This window comes from Geotrypetes seraphini, chromosome 3 (genome assembly GCF_902459505.1).
Source record: "Geotrypetes seraphini chromosome 3, aGeoSer1.1, whole genome shotgun sequence".
Classification (NCBI taxonomy): domain Eukaryota; kingdom Metazoa; phylum Chordata; class Amphibia; order Gymnophiona; family Dermophiidae; genus Geotrypetes; species Geotrypetes seraphini.
In genome coordinates, this window is record NC_047086.1 from 11,416,671 (window position 1) to 11,436,868 (window position 20,198).

At 43.3% G+C, this 20,198-nt stretch overlaps 1 protein-coding gene across 3 annotated transcripts in view; it reads left to right on the top strand.

Annotated features, from left to right (window-relative positions):
• The window catches only part of PDSS2 (decaprenyl diphosphate synthase subunit 2), a 349,455-nt gene that overhangs the window by 202,523 nt on the left and 126,734 nt on the right, over positions 1–20,198 (top strand). The gene's annotated exons all lie outside the window — the stretch shown is intronic.

Consider the following 20,198-nt stretch of genomic DNA (forward strand, 5'->3'; position numbering starts at 1 on the left):
TACCTCAGTTTACAAGTGTACTTGTTTGCGAGTGTTTTGCAAGACGAGCAAAACACTCAGCAAACTTTTGTCTCGTAAACTGAGCACTGTCCCGATAAACGAGCACTCAGCAATGGTGGCCCAGGGGTAAGAACTTGCCTGCGGGAGTTGCACAGCAATTCCAAAGTGTTGCCTTCCTTCCTCGGGGTCCCCATGCGGCTACCCTCCTGCTTCTGCAATGCCTCTGCCGTCCATCAGCGCTTTCCCGGCTCCCATCTAAACTGGCCATCCTGAATGAGCATGCGCGTGACTTCTCTCTCCTCTCCTAAGGCAGCCGCTCCCCCGACAACACGCTCACCACGTACAAAGATGTCCTGCGGGGATGTGGCGTTGACGGGGACAATTTTTTTCCCCGTGTCATTCTCTGTCATATACCTAAGGCCCCGCGGCCAATCAGGCCTTAGAATAGTGTGGGATGGGCTGTAGAGGGGTGGGCTTGCCTCATTTCGGCAGAGGCGGGCTGGCCAAATGGTAGAAAGACCTGGCCGGCCAACTAGTAAGGTTAGTGGGGTGATCTGGGGAGGGGGGTTAGTAAGGGAGGGTCCAAGGGGGGGTGTTAGTGAGGGGTGGGTGGTCTTCCGGCAGGAAGGGTTGGGAACCCTCCTGCCGGCAAACATCAGGAGGTGGGTCGTCTTTGGGCAGGAGGGTTTGAGTACCCTCCTGCTGCGATCGTTCGGGGGTGGGGGAGACTGGCAGCCGTGGTCGCTATTCTTATCACGGCAAGGAGATCCCTTGCTGCGATAAGCATAGCAGCCACGTCTACTTACAATGTAGGCTGGCATTTTGCTGGCCTACATTGTAAGTGTCTCCCGCTCTACTAGGGAGACGGGTAGGGCCGCCTAGGTTCGCCTAAGGCTACCTCCTATCTTGCGGGCCTCCCTAGGCTCCCGGAGGCGCCTTCAATATAGGCGGCCAGCCTGGGAGCATCCCGCTTGGCTGATTAGACAGCTGTAGAACGCCTACAGCTGCCTACAGTCGGGACGCAGTTTATAGAATCCGGGCCATACTGTTTAGTGAATTGTTACTGCATGGCTTCTTTCCTAGCCTCTGACTTTCTCACACAAATTAGCACGAATATATACATACAGATGCACACTTATACCGTAGTCATGTTGGAAATCATTCCATGCAGATGCTCTACAAGCTTTCACCCACAATGCACCTCCTTCCTGCGGCCTCATCCTTATCCCTGTCCCTGATGCATATTTAATTTTCTTTGTTGTAAATTATGCTTAATGTAAAAAAGTCACAGTGGCTTACGCATCCATCAGTCAGGTTACATAAAAATAATGAAAGGAATGCCATAAAGAAAAGTACAGAAGCAATCACAGTAAAGCAATAAAACATAACAAATCATATGTTTAAAATTTTTTTAAACAATTCTATTCTTACAGTTCTCTAAATTTCAAGCCTTATAATCACTAAAAATTTAAGTTAAAGAAACACGAAATGCTTTTAGGAAAGGAAAGTTCAGCATGCATATAAGCTGGTAGACTTCCAAAGATATGGAGAAAGAAAAAAATAAGCCGATTTAAGCGTGGATTCATAATGAGCTAGTCTAGGTGATGGAAGTAGCAACAAGAGTCCAAAGAGCGCAAAGCTTGCAATGGCGTATAAGATACTGTAATTGTAACTAATTAAGGAAATGAGTGAACTGTATGGTTTTCAGAATGGTTGCTGCATATGGTGACTCCTAGAAGGGGATTCTATAAATGGTGCTCAAAATTTGGTGCCAGAAAAAAACAGTTCTATAAAGGGCACTTAGCACCGATTCCCATGACCCACGTTAGGTGCCAGACTTAACACCTGCTGATATCCGGTGATAATGCTGGGGTTCAAGTCAGGCACACTTACCCGGTATTCTATAAATTGGCATGTAACTTTTTGGAACGCCCCATCCAGATGTGAGTGCAAATTAGCATTATTATTGGGTTGTCATCCAGTTATTGACGGTCAAGAGCTTGGTAACTCATTAAATTGTATGCACATCTCGATAGCACCCCCAAATATGGACATAGAATCTGGGGGTTATGACTGAACTGTATTGTCACTGTTTGTTATGAATACTGCCTCATAGTGGTAGAGATGCACTACAGCATCTTGTGGCACAATGCACTTAAAATGTTAACTGCATCCTTTGAAATCTATTGACAACTAATAGATCACACTTGGGTTTTTTTATTATTATTCTTTCTAAACCAATGGAACCTTTAAAAATGCCTCTCCCTTCTCTCTTCCCCAGTCAAAGACCACATGTAGGTACACAAATGTGCTTGTTTTAGAATTCTACACCACTTTGTCCTGCTTTGACAGCTAAAAATGGTATAGTAAGTCTTCAATAAATAAATAAATTTGGGTTGGAAGGAGTTCCCTGAGTCCTGCTCCACATGCTTTCCCTACTTATTTAAATATTTCTAATGTTTCCCCTTCGTTTTGTTCAAATTTCTTATCAATTTATATATTCTGTTCTGGTTGGGTTTACTAAATTCATGTCCTGCAGTTTTGTGAAGTATTTTTAATGGTACTACCTGTTATGTGATAGTTCCATGGTTTTGAAACTCATTTATCTTGTATCATAAGAACATAAGAATTGCCGCTGCTGGGTCAAACCAGTGGTCCATCGTGCCCATCTGTCCGCTCACGCGGCGGCCCTCTGGTCAAAGACCAGTGCCCTAACTGTGACTAGCCTTACCTGCATACGTTCTGGTTCAGCAGGAACTTGTCTAACTTTGTCTTGAATCCTTGGAGGGTGTTTTCCCCTATAACAGCCTCCAGAATAGCGTTCCAGTTTTCTACCACTCTCTGGGTGAAGAAGAACTTCCTTACGTTTGTACGGAATCTATCCCCTTTTAACTTTAGAGAGTGCCCTCTCATTCTCTCTACCTTGGAGAGGGTGAACAACCTGTCTTTATCTACTAAGTCTATTCTCTTCATTATCTTGAATGTTTCGATCATGTCCCATCTCAGTCTCTTCTTTTCAAGGGAGAAGAATCCCAGTTTCTCTAATCTCTCACTGTACGGCAACTCCTTCAGCCCCTTAACCATTTTAGTTGCTCTTCTCTGGATCCTTTCGAGTAGTACTGTGTCCTTCTTCATGTACAGAGACCAGTGCTGGACGCAGTATTCCATGTGAGGGCATACCATGGCCTGGTACAGTGGCATGATAACCTTTTCCGATCTGTTGTGATCCCCTTCTTAATCAATCCTAGCATTCTGTTTGCCCTTTTCGCCACCGCCACGCATTGCGCGGATAGCTTCATTGACTTGTCGACCAGTACTCCCAAGTCTCTCCAAGTACTGCACCAGACATCCTGTATTCGTGTATAAGATTTTTGTTACCGACATGCATCACTTTACACTTATCCACATTAAATCTCATTTGCCATGTCACATGCCATTTCTCAAGCGTGTTTGTCCCGTTGCAGGTCTTCACAATCCTCCTGCATCTTCACTACTCTGAATAACTTCGTATCGTCTGCAAATTTAATCACCTCACTCGTCGAACCAATTTCCAGGTTGTTTATAAATATGTTGAAGAGCATGGGTCCAAGCACTGAACCCTGCGGCACTCCACTCGTGACGCTTTTCCAGTCCAAGTATTGTCCATTTACCCCCACTCTCTGTTTTCTATACACCAGCCAGTTTTTAATCCACGTGAGTATTTCACCTTCTATTTCACCCTCTATTCCATTGTTCACAATTTTTCAAAGTAGTCGTTCATGCGTACTTGTTGAACGCCTTCTGAAAATCCAGATATACAATATCGACCGGGTCACCCTTGTCTATCTGCCTATTTACTCCCTTGAAGAAGTGCAGCAAGTTCGTCAAGCAAGATCTTCCTTTGCTGAAGCTGTGCTGGCTGGTCCTCATCAGTTTGTGTCCATCAGGGTGATCAATGATGCAGTCCTTTATCAGCGCCTCTACCATCTTTCCCAGTACCGAGGTCAGACTCGCCAGTCTGTAGTTTCCTGGATCTCCCCTCGAACCTTTCTTGAAGATCTGTGTAACATTTACCACTTTCCAATCTTCCGGATTCCTTCCTGATTTGATCGACAGATTGGCTATTAGTTGAAGCAGTTCAGCTATAGCACCTTTCAGTTCCTTGATTATCCTCGGATGGATGCCATCCGGTTCCAGGAATTTATCATTTTTAAGCCTATCAGTCTGCCTGCATACCTCTTCTAGACTGACCTGTCTTTGTTTCCTCCGTATAGTCTGTCGGCTTCCAATGTGTTGTGTATATTCTCTTCGGTAAATACAGACGCAAAAAATGTGTTGAGTTTGTCAGCGATGGCTTTGTCCTCCTTAAGCACTCCCTTTATTCCATGGTCATCCAACGGCCCCAACACTTCCTTTGCGGGTCGTTTCCCCTTAATATATCGAAAGATCTTAAGTTTGTTCTTCTCTGTATTGGGTATATTGTTAGCGCACCTAAATATTTACCCTTCCATCAGATTTGCTCCCCCCACCCCCTTCCCACAGTGGTAACAGATTAGCTGTCAATTATAGTGTGGTGATCATTGCTTTAAGGTCAGAATGCTACTAGAATGAAAATGACCCAGGACAAGTCACTTAATCCCCCATTGCCACAGGTACATTGGGCAGCGTGTGAGCCCACCGGGATAGATGGAAAATGCTGGAGTACCTGAATGTAAACCACTTAGGCTATAAGTGGTCTATAAATGCTTAAATAAATAAAATAAAATGGCATTAAATTTAGCCCAGTTCTGAAGAGAGAAAGTTGATCTTATGTCAGATAAATTTACCACCTGTCCTTTAGTAAACAATCTGGAATACATAATTGCACTTATGAATTCTTTTGTGAGTCCACCCACACACCCTAATTATACTTTTAGAATTAATGACAATTTTTATTCTTTCCAAAACCATTTGATTTTTTAAAATGGATTTATCTCACACCTTTTCAAGAGTAGCTCAAGGTGATTTATATTCAGGCACAGTAGGTATTTCCCTGTCCCCAGTGGGCTTAAAACTAAGTTTGTACCCAAGGTCATAACATGCTCAAGATCAGAAGGACCAGCAGTGAGATTTTGGACCTAGCTGTCAGTGGGTCCTTTAGCCACAAGGCTACTTCTGCACTCTGTTCTCTACCTCTAGATATAGTTTCATTATTTGTCTGTCTGTCTAAGGACAATATAACTCTCTGAAAATTTAACAGAATAGAATCAAACCTGGTATATGGAAAATATATTGAACAAACACAAAAATGAAAAAAAAGGCCAGGTTGGACTGAGGAGTCTAAATAATGAAGCTCTTCTCTCACATACATGCATACACACATACACCCAAATTCTTTCCTGCACACGCCACATCCAAATCACGATGGACTTTGTCTTAGTAATTCAGATATGTATTTCATTTTCTTTTTTGTAAAATCTACTTCTTTGGTTTTCTTAATGGTTGCTACATGTACTGCCCTCTTTGTTGCTGTGGGGACAGTGGTAAATCCATTTAAAGTACAATAATACCTTGGTTTGCGAGCATAATTCGTTCCACAAGCATCTTCGTAATCCAAAGTGCTCGATAATCAAAGCGAATTTCCCCATAGGAAGTAATGGAAATTTGGACGATTCGTTCTCCCCCCCAACCCATATCCCTTCTTCTCTCTTCTTGTGGTCAACACTTTTCCCATTCCGTTTCGGCATTTCTCCCTCTTCTCCCCTCTCCAACTAGATCCAGCATTTGTACTCCCTTCTCTTTCCATCCCCACAGACCATCTTTCCCTTTTCTTATTCCCCATCCATCATCTTTCTCTCTTCGCTTTCCCCATCCCTCCCTTTTTCGTTCTCTCCTCCACGGTTCACTTTCAAGCCTGTCTTCAGCTGAACAGCCACAGTCATACAACTAACCCAAGCTACCGCCCTCCAGCATCGTAGCATTCCCTCGTCCAAGCTCCGCCCCCTTTTCATCCTACTTCCTGTTTTTGAGGGAGCTGGATGCAGCATAGGCAAAGTGGTGGTGATGGCATGGGTTAGTGGGTATTGTTTGCTGGTGTCTGCTAGAGGTAAAGGTTTGAAGGTGAACCGCGGAAGGAGAGAAGCCGGTTCCCAGGGTGGGGTGATGGCAGCTTGGTTTTGTGAGTTAAAATTTCCTGGAGTGTTTTGTTCGTCTTACAAAACACTCGCAAACCACGTTACTCATAAACCGAGGTTTGATGGTATTTTGACCGAACATAAGCAATGCCTCTGCTGGGTCAGACCTGAGGTCCATATTGCCCAGCAGTCCGCTCACGCGGTGGCCCAACAGGTCCAGGACCTGTGCAGTAATCCTCTATCTATACCCCTTTTCCAGCAGGAAATTGTCCAATCCTTTCTTGAACCCCAGTACCGTACTCTGCCCTATTACGCTCTCTGGAAGCGCATTCCAGGTGTCCACCACACGTTGGGTAAAGAAGAACTTCCTAGCACTCGTTTTGAATCTGTCATGCAGTACCAGCAAACTGCAGTAATAATAATAAATAATAATTTTATTCTTATATACCGCAAAAGCCATGAAAGTTTGAGGCGGTTTACAACAAGAAGAGCTGGACAAACAGTGAAGTGGTCACAGTATAAAGTCATTGAATACAAGCCATGGTAGTTCAAGGCAGTTAACAACAAGAGGAGCTGGTAAACAGCACCATACTAAGACATCGGATAACAAGCTTACAGAATGAAAGAAGTGAAAACTAACAAATTTCTTAGGATACAAATCGGTTAAACAAATTCGTTTTTACTGATTTTCTAAAATTAAAGTAGGATGAGGAATGCGGGATGATGTTACCCAGCCAATTGTTCCTTTTGCCTGCCTGGAAGGCAAGAGTTCTGTCCAGAAATCTTTTGTAGTGACAGTCCTTTATTGTCGGATAGGTGAACAGATGAATTTTACATGTGGGCCTAATAGAACTAGCCAGATTAAATTGAGACATCAAGTATGTGGGGGCCAGGCCAAATATTGATTTAAAACAGAGGCAAAAAAATTTAAACAAAAGTAATGCTTCCAGGGGCAGCTAGTGAAGTTTTTGATAATAGGGGCTTATGTGTTCCCATTTCTTCAGCCCAAAAATCAGTCGAACTGCCAAGTTTTGGATAACTCGGAGTCTTTGAAGGTTTTTTTTGAAGGATCCCAAGTAAATGATGTTGCAGTAATCGAGCATGCTCAAGATGGAAGATTGGACCAATAAACGGAAAGATGCTGCATCAAAGTATTTTCTGAAGGACTAGGGGGCGTGGCTTGGAGTCGCAGCGGGATGGTTGGGTGAAGACTGAGCTCCTCAATTACAGGCTTTTGAAAGTTGTTTATAAGCTATTTAATCTGTTGGTATCTTTATGAAAATCGGGGAGTCTGTTGAGTAAATGGCAACAAGTAAGCAGATGAAAAATGAAATGGCTGGCACTAGTGCGGGAAGTGCAAAAAGATCAAAGATTGAGCCGACGACACCGTCTAAAGTGCCGTTGCCCAAGGAAAACACCGGTGACATTTTCGCGGAGCTGAAAATAATTAAAAAAATTGTCACTGACAACTCCTTAAAACTACAAGATCTTACTAAACGAATGGATAATCTTGATCTTAAGTTTGAAAATATGGATCAGAGAATTACTGCAAATGAATCTGAAATTCAGACTTGTAAGTCATATAGGGCAAAAGTAGATAGTCTGTCAAGGGAGCTTAAATATGTTATTAACAGAGGAAAAAGGAACAATTTACGAATTATTGGGATCCTGGAAGGAATTGAAAAAAAAGATACAATCTCCTTCCTTGAAAATTTTTTACTGAAGATCCTGCCTCTGAAGTCAAAATATCCTCTAGAAATAGAGAGAGCCCACAGGATCCCTTCAAAGATTTGTAACACAGTACTTAGATTTTTTTTTTCCATCTATTTTTTATAGTTAAAGAATAGTACAAGTGGTTTGAATATTTGATCTGCAGTTTGTTGCCAACCCATATTTATATCCTGCTTAGCCACAAATCTCCAAGCAGGTTACAATAATAAAAACATATACATCTGGATATTCAACGATTAGTACATACTTTACAATATATTTATTCCAATTTTTGCCCTACTCATGTCAAAGATATTTCTGAAATAAGTATAGCATAACATAACCTACCAAAATTTCCATTTAGGTATATACTGTATGCGGTTTACATAAGAGGTAAGGCTGACCAGAGTCAGCAAGCTACAGCATAAATACAGTATACACGTCTCCCTCCGTATTCGCAGTTTCAGCATTTGCGGTTTCGATTATTTACGGTTTTTAGCTTGCTGGCTCCTCCCTCAAATTACATCAGCTTACATAGAGAAATCGCTGATTCCAAGCGTTTACAGAGAAAATTGCTGATTCCCAGCACTTTGTTCACTGTGTTTTGCCTCTCCTTCAGAAACAGGCCAGGTCTCCCACTATGTTATTCGTATTTTAATAGACATATAAAAACATATAAAAAAAAGTTATTTGCGGTTCTGTTAATTCCCTATCACAGCGAATACGGAGGGAGAAGTGTACAGTATAAATTGGCAGGCAGTTAAGAAGGACATAGCAATGAGGTAACAAAGAGGTCTTTACAAGGAGCTAGACATGGCCAGTTGACTTGTCAGGAGCAGTTAGTAGTAGAGTAGAAATGTCTTTAAAACCTTCCTGAATAACCCAATATTGGACAAATTTCTAATTTCACTAGGTAATATATTCCAAAACTCAGCAGTGCTCCCTAAAAGCATTCTTTCTCTAGAAGAGAACAATCTACAATCTTTACAAGAGGGTATTACTATGTTGAGAAATATTGCTAAAAAAATTTGATTTAACTTGTTTTTTATGAAACTGTTCAAATCACTCTCATAGGTGAAAATACTGAAAAATATAAAGACAAGCTCTCTGGAAGAAGGAAGGGAAAGGGAAACTAGGAAACATGTTGAAATATGTATCAGGCTTCAGTAAAATATCAGAAGCAAAAGTCATCATTTGAAGCAGAAGGAAGGGATATTCCACAGTAGTATGAGAAAATACTTTTTCACCGAGACGATGGACATTTGGAGCAAACCTCTGTCAGATAAGATGTAGAATTATGGAATGCAGGCATGTGTAGAACAGACACAAAAGAGCCTTGATAGGGGAGAAGGGTATGAATGAGGGGGTCTGCCGATATCTTTTAAGCCTAAGAATGTCATAGGTGACATACTAGGACAGGGGTGCCCAAAAGGTCGATCGTGATCGACCAGTAGATCACAAGGGCAAAGTGAGTCGATCGTGGAGCCCAAACCGGGCTCCGTGATAGACTCGTGTTGCCTTTGCGGTCTCCCTGCTTCCCCGAAGCTGCAAAAGCCAGGTCTGCGCCAGGCCCACAAGCCTTCCCTCCCCCCCAAGTCAATTTTGATGTCAGAGAGGAAGTTCTGGGCTAGCCAATCGCTGCCTGGCTGGCCTGGAACTTCCTCTCCGGAGAGAAAGACTTGCAGGCCTGGCACACAGTTGGGAGTGAAGTCATGGGAAGGAATAGAGGGGACTTTGAAGGGATGAAGTGAATTGAAAGGGTTAATAGCTGAGACAGAGAATGGTGCTATGAAGAGCCAGAAGTTTCTGAAAGTTCTAAAGGGAAGCGTGACGGACTGATGGAGACAGAAACTTGAAGTAGAGCTGTGGCAGTGGAGAAGAAATAGGCTGTGAAGGTGACAGGAACTCAGAGAGAGAGCATGTGCTGTAATGGGGGAAGGGAACTAAGAGAAAAATGCATAATTTGGAAAATAAGATTAAGAGCAGACAGGAGGAAGTGTTTGCTGGGGGCATTTAGTTATGGTGGAGTTGGCTTGGGGGGCAGGGAAAGAGGCAGAAGAAAAGAAAGGGGGCAGGGAGAGATAGAAAGAAAAAAGAAAGGGGGGCAGGGAGAGAGAGAGAAAGAAGGGGAGGGGGCAGGGAGAGAGGAAGAAAAAGTTGGGCTCATGGAGGAACAGAGAGAGATGTTGGTTGGGGAATGGAATGAGGTCTGGAGGAGAGGAAGCATGCAGGAGGCAGAAAGAAGGGAAGAAATATTGGATGCACAGTCAGAAGGAAGTGCAATCATAGAAACATAGAAAGATGATGGCAGAAAAGGGCTATAGCCCATCAAGTCTTCCCACTCTACTGTCCCACCCCATTAAGTCAGAGTGCTGCTCGACCCACTTAGAGATCCCACTGGATGTCCCATTTATCAGAGACTCATTAAATCACCAGACAACAAAGGTAAGAAAACTGATTTTATTTTCAGTTTAGTGATCAAAATGTGTCCGAATTTATATCTGCTGTCTATATTTTGTACTATGGCTCCCTTTTACAAAACCACAGTAGCAGATTTTAGCGCAGGGAGCCTATAAGCGTCGAGAGCAGTGTGGGGCATTCAGCGCAGCTCCATGTGCTAAAAACTACTGTTGTGGTTTAGTAAAAGGGGAGGGGGTATATTTGTCTATTTTTGTATAGTTGTTACTGAGATGACATTGCATGAAGTCATCTGTCTTGACCTCTTTGAAAAAACCCTAGAATATAAATGATAATTAACATTTTCTCTTCGTTCAATGTGCTTTGTTTATTTTTTAAATTTTATTGTTGGTAGATCATTTTGACCTGGTCATTTTAAAAGTAGCTCACAAGCCCAAAAAGTGTGGGCACCCCTGGACTAGGGCATACTAAAGATCCATCAAGCCCAGAAACCTGTTACTTTTTAGTAACTTCTTCACATGCCCCCTAGTCATTGGCGTAGTAAGGAGGGCGGTCCATCCCTGATGCCATATTCGTAGGGTGCAGCACCCACACCCTGCTCCTTTGCCACTTCCCTTTCCCTCTGTAACATTTCTGGCACCAGCAGCAACCCCCACCTTGCTGTCGCCCTTGCGTGGGCTCTTCTTCTAATATCACTTCGTGGAGCCCACACAGGTTGGGGGTTGCTCCTCATGCCAGGAACATTAGAGGTATGGGGGAAGGGAAGTGGTACATGCGTCTCTCATCCTTGCTGCGCCACTGCCCCTAGTCCTGATATTTTTGGAAAGAGTCAACATTCCAGTCCTCTCAGTATTTTTTTGTGCTTCACTTCATGCCTCATAATCCTTAAGGTGTCCAAATCTGTGTATTTGGGAAGATATTCAGCTGGCAGCTGTTGCCATACTGGTATATAATACTGGTATGATAGGACTACGCGTAGGCTCCGATTCTGAGGCCTTTTTCTGAACTATTATATAGTATTTTCTGATGCACCTATCACATTAAGTGGTATATGTGTTTTATATATGAGTATTTTGGATTTGAACCACTTGGGTTGTTAATATTTATGTTGCCATACTGGCTTTCTTTGGATGGCGCTCTCTTATCTGTCTTGTCTGCTTAGATTGTAAGCTCTTTGGAGCAGGGACTCTATACAGCTCTGCATGCATCTGGTAGCGCTATAGAAATAATTCACAGTAGTAGTGTGAAGAGTTTCAGTCTTTGGGAAGCAGAGCTGAGAGATTGTGATGTCATAATGCCTCATTCCACCAATAAAAGCCAACCTCATCAGTGATGTCATGGCTTGATTATTCTGTTCTTCCCTCTGCCCTCCAACCCAGCCAGCAGATTAACCCTTCCCCTTAACTGTATCCATGACATCCTGTTTTTCTGTCTTGTCTGTTTAGATTGTAAGCTCTTTGGAGAAGGGACTGTCTTCTTTGTGACTGTGCAGCGCTGTGTGCGTCTGGTAGCGCTATAGAAATAATTCATAGTACTAGTAGTAGTGTGTATCTAGTTTTCCATCATTCTGCTGCTGTTTTTTTAATTTCCAGAGCATTTCGGAAGCCGTATGAGAGCTTGCTGTTTGAAATGCATTTGATCTGCACATGGTATATATAGTTCTTCATCTTCACTCATTATCTTAGAGTGCCGTCAATGATTGTCCTACATTGCTGTTAAGGAAGAAACGGATGCACCTTCCTTTGATCCATCATTAGATGCAACTTTAAATTTCTTCTCAGCCATAATGGCTTTAACCTTGTGTACTGATCTGACAGTGCTAGTGAGAGCAGGGCCTTTGATGGAGAATAAATGAAGGAAAGCTCGTTAATGTTGATGCTGTATACCTAATGAGTACGGTGTAATAAAGCATAACCTCTTCAGCACTGCTGTGGAAAATGACCTGATTATTTTGGATGGCTGGCCCTTCGCTTATGGCTCATTACCATCTGGCATAATGTGTATTGATATAGCCTATAATTGTCACCTCCTATTTGACATGCTGCTGGTAATGTATGTGACTTGCATGAGTAGAGCCAGATAATGGTTATGTGGAAATGGTAATTAAAGAAGATATTTACAGACATTTATAGGTAAGGCATGAAGTGTATATCTCCACGGCAGAAATTCACATAGTGTCGTAGGGAATATATTTTCTTAACAAGAAAGTGTTTTACATATGTATATACATTCTTCTGGTTTCAGCAAGCCCTAATCCACAAATCTCTTCCAGATGTGGCAGGTGTGAATTGAAAGAAATATTGCTGTAAATGTGGAAATCACCAACTAGAGAAAATCTTGTGGGTAAAAAAATAAATAGATAAATGAACAAGCATGCAATAAAATCATGGCATACAAATCGAACATGAACGGGATATTGATCATTACTAAGTTCTCCTGGGAAGCATTCAGCAGCCAGGGACATATTTAATTTAGCAAATGTTTGATATCACCTGCCATGTGCTGTGTAAGTTAAAGAACATCCTACGACCAAACTTCCCAGGCTTAGATTTTAAAGTAGAACAAAATTTAAACGAAAATATATTTGTTCCCTTAATACTTGAACTAGTGAGGAACAGAAAGAGAGAAAATGAACTTGCAGAGCTATTGTTGTCATTTGTCATTTGTATTTAAAATCCAGCATGGTACTAGAAGATTGGAAGGTGGCCAATTTTTAAAAAAGGGTTCCAGAGGTGATTGGTGCAATTATAGAAGGGTCAGTGCCAGGCAAAATGGTAGAGTCTGTTATAAAAAAAACCCCAAAATTACAAAGCATATACACTTCTCTCTCTGTATTTGCTGTGATAGGGAATTAACAGTCCCGCGAATACTGAAAAACTGTGAATAACTTTTTTCATATGTTGTTTGTTTTCTATTAAAAACCATCGTGACTATGGTGAAACCGCGAATAACATAGTGGGAGACTTGGCCTGTTCCTGAAGGAGAGGCAAAACACGGTAAACAAAGTGCTAGGAATCGGTGATTTCTCTGTGCAAGCTGACATAATTTGGGGGAGGAGCCAGCAACTGAAAACCGCAAATACGGAGGGAGAAGTGTACATTTCTTTAAAGGGGTGAATAAACCTGTGGGTAGAGGTAAGCCAGTGTATCTGGATTTTCAAAAGGCATTTGACAAAGTACCTCATGAGAGACTCCCAAGGAAATTAGAAAGTCATGGGATAAGAAGTAATGCCTTATTATGGATTAAGACCTGAATGAAGAAGGGTCTGTGCTGGGATTGTTGCTTTTTAACATTTATAAATGATCTAGAAACGGATTGGGAATAACTAGTGAGGTAATTAAATTTGCTGATGACACAAAATTGATCAAAGTTGTTAAATTGCAGGAGGATTGTGAAAAATTACAAAAGGGTCTTGCAAGATTAGGAAACTGGGCATCAAAATGGCAGGGAGTGGTAGAAAACTGGAACGCTCTTCCGGAGGCTGTTATAGGGGAAAACACCCTCCAGGGATTCAAGACAAAGTTAGACAAGTTCCTGCTGAACCGGAACATACGCAGGGAAGGCTAGTCACAGTTAGGGCACTGGTCTTTGACCAGAGGGTCGCCGTGTGAGCGGACTGCTAGGCACGATGGACCACTGGTTTGACCCAGCAGCGGCAATTCTTATGTTCTTAATGTGAGCAAGGGCAAAGTAAGGCATATGGGAAAGAGGAACCTAAACTATAGTATGTGATGCAAGATTCCACATTAGGAATCACCGCTCAGGAAAAGGATCTGGGCGTTATCATTGAAAGTATATAGCAGTGAAAACAAATAGAATGTTAGGAATGGTCAGGAAAAGGATGGAAAACAAAAAAGAGAATGTTATAATGCCTTTGCATTGCTCCATGATTCGAGCACTGTGTGCATTTCTGGTTACCACATCTCAAGATATCGTAGAATTAGAAAAGGCGCAGAGAAGGACAATGTCAATGATAAAGGAGGTGGGACAACATCCATATGAGAAAAGGCTAAAATGGCTGGAGCAGCTTGGAGAAGAGATGGCTCAGGGGAGATATGGTAGAGGTCTGTAAACTACAGAGTGGAGTGGAACCTGGTAGACATGAATCGCTTGTTTACTCTTTCCCAAAATACTAGAGCTAGGAACGTGCAATGAAGCTACGAAGTACTAAATTTAAATCAGACTGGTGAACATATTTCTTGTCTCAATGTGTAATTAAACTCTGGATTTATTGCCAGAGAATGTGGTGAAAATAGTTAGCTTAGCAGGGTTTAAAAAAAGTTTGGCTCATTTCCTAAAAGTTTGTATGGACTGAGGAAAATCCACTGTTTATTTCTAGGATAAGCAGCATAAAACCTGTTTTACTCTTTTGAGATCTTGCCAGGTACTTGGGACCTGGATTTGTCACTGTTGGAAACAAGATGCTGGGCTTGAGGAGCCTTTGGTCTGTCGCAGTATGGCATTTCTTATGTTCTTTATGTAAAGGGAGAACAAAAAAGAACCAAGGAAAATAGGACAATTACAATAAAATTATAAATACGTATTATACATGTTAAGTAATGGGAGAATAGCCCTCAGATAGAAAACTCACCTCTACATAACAGCAAACTAATTGGTGAATGCTGTTTGTGTAGAGATGCACAGAGAAATGATTAAGATTCATTTCTTGATGCCCTGAGGGGGTGGGGGTGCTGGTTTAAAAAACTTGAACCTAGGAGCCAGCCCACTTTGCAATTTGCCTGCATCATGTTGCCCTATCACTTCCGTACTGAGTGGGCCTCTTGTATCCTTTACCAATTTTCAGATGTGCGTGAGTAATGCAGGCACAATTTCCATAGGGTCAATCCCATTAAAAAGTAATCTGTTATACAACATGTCAAAAAATGCAGAATTGAAGCTGTCCGCTCTGATTTTCTTGAGGCTTTTTTTTTCTTCCGGTCCCCTGAAAACAATGAAGTAATCAAACTTAAATTGGTTAAACAGCTGCAACCCCTCAACGCCAACCTTTCTTCAAGCGTAAACAACAGGTTGAAATAGGAATGCTCCAGGACCCTTACATGTGGTGATATAATAAAAATGCAAGAACAATCCCTTGCACTTCCGCATTCAGAGTGATGTCAATTTGCTGTAGCTGTTGCAAGTCCCTTACAAAGAATGAAAACCGAGCCCTTAGTCCAGGGGTGTCAAAATCCCTCCTGGAGGGCCGCAATCCAGTCGGGTTTTCAGGATTTCCCCAATGAATGTGCATGAGATCTGTTTGCATGCACTGCTTTCATTGTATGCTAATAGAGCTCATGCATATTCATTGGGGAAATCCTGAAAACCTGACTGGATTGCGGCCCTCAAGGAGGGACTTTGACCCCTGCCTTAATTCTTCTTAACAGAAGGGTTCTCTCACCAGCGCTCAGACTTCTTTAAATATAGGGGGGGAGAGGAAGCAGGAAGTCCTAAATCAGGCTAACAGAGAAAGGAAGGCATATATTTAGTGAATGTAGTGTTCATATACAACACACAGCCAGAAAGCATCTAGAAGCAGGTGACCAAGTGGTCTTTCCAGGTTTTATTCTAATGCCGCTGTAAAGAAGGCAGAGATGAAACTTAGGTTGGCTTCATTAAAGCCTCGGTACGTGAAGGAATAACGGTTCTGCCTGAATACACAGGGCCGGGGAGGTGGAGCTGATCTAAGGATATTAATATCTGCCTTCAGCTGGGGAAATGAGCCGTCACCTTGCGATGCTCATCGCTAGGGATCCCCATCTGTCCTGGGAGCTCAGCTGTATTCATGACAGCCCAGAGCGAATCTCTTTAATGTCGATTAGCTGTCCATCTGATGAACTCAATAGATACCGGCATCATTCTGGTACTGGGCTGGCTTGTTAGTCTCTCTGTTTTATGTCTACTGTTTGCCTGGATTTCTTTTTAACTCTTATTAGCTGGAGATTTCTTTGGCTTCCTGCTTCTGGTCTCTTTATTTCTTTGACTTTTTTCATAGTCCCACAGACAATAGCGCACGTACCCCCAGACTTTATATAGCTTGTCCAAATTCGGGCACCCAGGGCAGGTGTGCATGTAAATGAATTAGTTACCAAGGCATTGGAGTTAATTACACACTACTCCAAAGGGGTCTAACTATGGAAGGGGGATGGACGGATCGGGGGGGTTCCCAGAAGTTCCATGCAATGTTATGAAATATTGTCAAATTTATTTATTTCTTCAATTTTCTATACCGTTCTCCCAGGGGAGCTCAGAATGGTTTACATGAATTTATTCAGGTCCTCAAGCATTTTTCCCTGTCTGTCCCGGTGGGCTCACAATCTATCTAATGTACCTGGGGCAATGGGGAGATTAAGTGACTTGCCCAGGGTCACAAGGAGCAGCATGGGTTTGAACCCACAACCTCAGGGTGCTGAGGCTGTAGCTTTAACCACTGCACCACTCTAGAAATCGGGATGTGGTAAAAGGAGAGAAGCTGATATGCACAGACGGGGAGAGGGACCTTGGGGTTATAATGTCCGAAGATCTAAAGGCGAAAAAACAGTGTGACAAGGCAGTGGCTGCTGCCAGAAGGATGCTGGGCTCTATAAAGAGAGGCGTAGTCAGTAGAAGGAAGAAGGTGTTGATGCCCCTGTACAGGTCATTGGTAAGGCCCCACTTGGAGTATTGTGTTCAGTTTTGGAGACCGTATCTGGCGAAAGACGTAAGAAGACTTGAGGCGGTCCAGAGGAGGGTGACGAAAATGATAGGAGGTTTGCGCCAGAAGACGTATGAGGAGAGACTGGAAGCCCTGAATATGTATACCCTAGAGGAAAGGAGAGACAGGGGAGATATGATTCAGACGTTCAAATACTTGAAGGGTATTAACGTAGAACAAAATCTTTTCCAGAGAAAGGAAAATGGTAAAACCAGAGGACATAATTTGAGGTTGAGGGGGTGGTAGATTCAGGGGCAATGTTAGGAAATTCTACTTTACGGAGAGGGTGGTGGATGCCTGGAATGCGCTCCCGAGAGAGGTGGTGGAGAGTAAAACTGTGACTGAGTTCAAAGAAGCGTGGGATGAACACAGAAGATTTAGAATCAGAAAATAATAGTAAATATTGAACTAAGGCCAGTACTGGGCAGACTTGCACGGTCTGTGTCTGTGTATGGCCGTTTGGTGGAGGATGGGCTGGGGAGGGCTTCAATGGCTGGGAGGGTGTAGATGGGCTGGAGTAAGTCTTAACAGAGATTTTGGCAGTTGGAACCCAAGCACAGTGCAGGGTAAAGCTTTGGATTCTTGCCCAGAAATAGCTAAGAAGAAAAAAAATTTAAATTGAATCAGGTTGGGCAGATTGGATGGACCATTCGGGTCTTTATCTGCCGTCATCTACTATGTTACTATGTTACTATGTGAGCCAAGAATAGGACAATCCAGCCATTGTGACATTACTGATGATTAGGCATTGGTGGAATGAGGCATTATGATGTCACAGTATCAGCTCTGGTTATCACACTATTCAGTTTTCTATACCAATGTTCTTCAACCTTTTTACACCTATGGACCGGCAGAAATAAAAGAATTATTTTGTGGACCGGCTTCGGTCTTGCGGACCAGCAGTTGAAGAACACTGAGCTAAGTTGTGGGCCATCTGGAAGCCTTCCCTCTGATGTTGCCACATCAGAGAAAAGGCTTCCAGTTCAGGTGCAGGATGTGCTTAGGAGCCGCTGCCCGTGGCTTTGTGCACTGAGTCAGTGAGGAAGAGGGAGCCGGCCCGAAGATAACACCGCATCAGTCGCACCGCGAACCAGCAGTTGAAGAACACTGTTTTGGGCCTGATGCACATGCTGACCCTGTGGACCGGCAGGAAATTTCTGTGGACCGGCACTAGTCCATGGACTGGTAGTTGAAGAAGTGGAGGAAGTGGGACCATTGGATGATGGAACCAGAAAGGGAGTGGTAAGAGAGGAAAAAGAGGTAGCAAACAGGTTAAACAAGTTTTTCTCGTCGGTCTTCACGAGCGAGGACACATCCAATGTACCAGAACCTGAGGAGATTATAAGTGGGGATCTAGATGAAAAGCTGGAGCGAATAGAAGTAAGCCATGAGGACGTCCTACGACAGATAGATAGATTAAAAAGCGACAAATCACCGGGCCCGGATGGAATCCACCCAAGGGTACTAAAAGAACTGAGAAAGGAAATAGCGGAAACACTCCAACAAATATGTAATCTATCATTGAAAACTGGGGAGATCCCGGAGGACTGGAAAATAGCAAATGTCACGCCTATCTTTAAGAAAGGATCAAGAGGAGACCCAGGAAACTACAGGCCGGTGAGCTTGACTTCGGTTCCGGGTAAGATGATGGAAGCACTTATTAAGGACAGCATCTGCGAGCACATGGAAAAAAATGGGCAGCTGAGGGAGAGCCAACATGGCTTCTGCAAGGGAAGGTCTTGCCTCACAAACTTACTACATTTCTTTGAGGGAATAAACAGCCAGATAGACAAAGGGGAACCCATAGACATAATTTACCTCGACTTCCAAAAAGCTTTCGACAAGGTACCCCACGAACGGCTGCTTAAGAAGCTGTGGAACCACGGAGTGGAGGGGGATGTATACCGATGGATTAAACACTGGTTGGCGGGCAGAAAACAGAGGGTTGGAGTGAAGGGCAAATACTCAGACTGGCAACGGGTCACGAGCGGAGTTCCGCAGGGGTCGGTGTTGGGACCGCTTCTGTTCAATATATTTATAGACGATCTGGAGACAGGGACGAAATGTGAGGTTATCAAATTTGCAGATGACACCAAACTCTGCAGCAGGGTTAGAACCACGGAAGACTGTGAAAACCTGCAAAGGGACCTAACGAAGCTGGAAGAGTGGGCCAAAAAGTGGCAGATGCGTTTTAATATAGAGAAATGCAAGGTCATGCATGTTGGGAAAAAGAACCCGATGTTCAGCTATACAATGGGGGGAACATTGCTAGATGTAAGTACCCTTGAAAGAGACCTGGGTGTGCTGGTGGATACAACAATGAAAGCATCAGCACAATGCGTGACAGCCTCAAAGAAAGCAAACAGAATGCTGGGTATCATCAAGAAGGGTATCACGACCAGGACAAAGGAAGTCATCATGCCACTGTACCGTGCAATGGTGCACCCGCATCTGGAGTACTGTGTCCAGTATTGGTCGCCGTACCTCAAGAAGGACATAGCATTGCTTGAGGGGGGTCCAGAGAAGAGCGACGAAAATGGTAAGAGGTATGGAAAACCTTTCGTATGCCGACAGGCTAGAACAGCTGGGGCTGTTCTCCCTGGAAAAGAGGAGACTTAGAGGAGACATGATACAAACTTTCAAGATCCTGAAAGGCATAGATAAGGTAGACAGGGACAGATTCTTCAGACTGTGGGGAACAACAAGTACAAGAGGGCACTCGGAGAAACTGAAAGGGAATAGGTTTAGAACCAATGCCAGGAAGTTCTTCTTCACCCAGAGAGTGGTGGACACATGGAACGCACTCCCGGAGGTTGTGGTGGGGCAGAAGACACAACAGGGATTCAAAGAAGGTTTGGATAAATTCCTGAAGGAAAAGGGGATTGAGGGATACAGATAGAAGTAAGGATAGGTTTTTTAGGGCAGGGAACACTTGACAGGTCATGGACCTGATGGGGCGCCGCGGGTGCGGACTGCTGGGTGCGATGGACCTCTGGTCTGATCCCGGTGGAGGCAACTTCTTATGTTCTTATGTTCTAACACTGTTCTATACCATTCTCCCAGGGGAGCTCAGAACAGTTTATATGAATTTATTCAGTAACTGAAGCATTTTTCCCTGTCTGTCCCGGTGGGCTCACAATCTATCTAATGTACCTGGGGCAATGGGGAGATTTGAATCCACAACCTCAGAGTGCTGAGGCTGTAACTTTAACCACTGCGCCACTCTCTCCCCCTTTGCCTGATTTGGGTGCTGACTTTTAGAAGGCATAAATCCAGCACAAGATCTG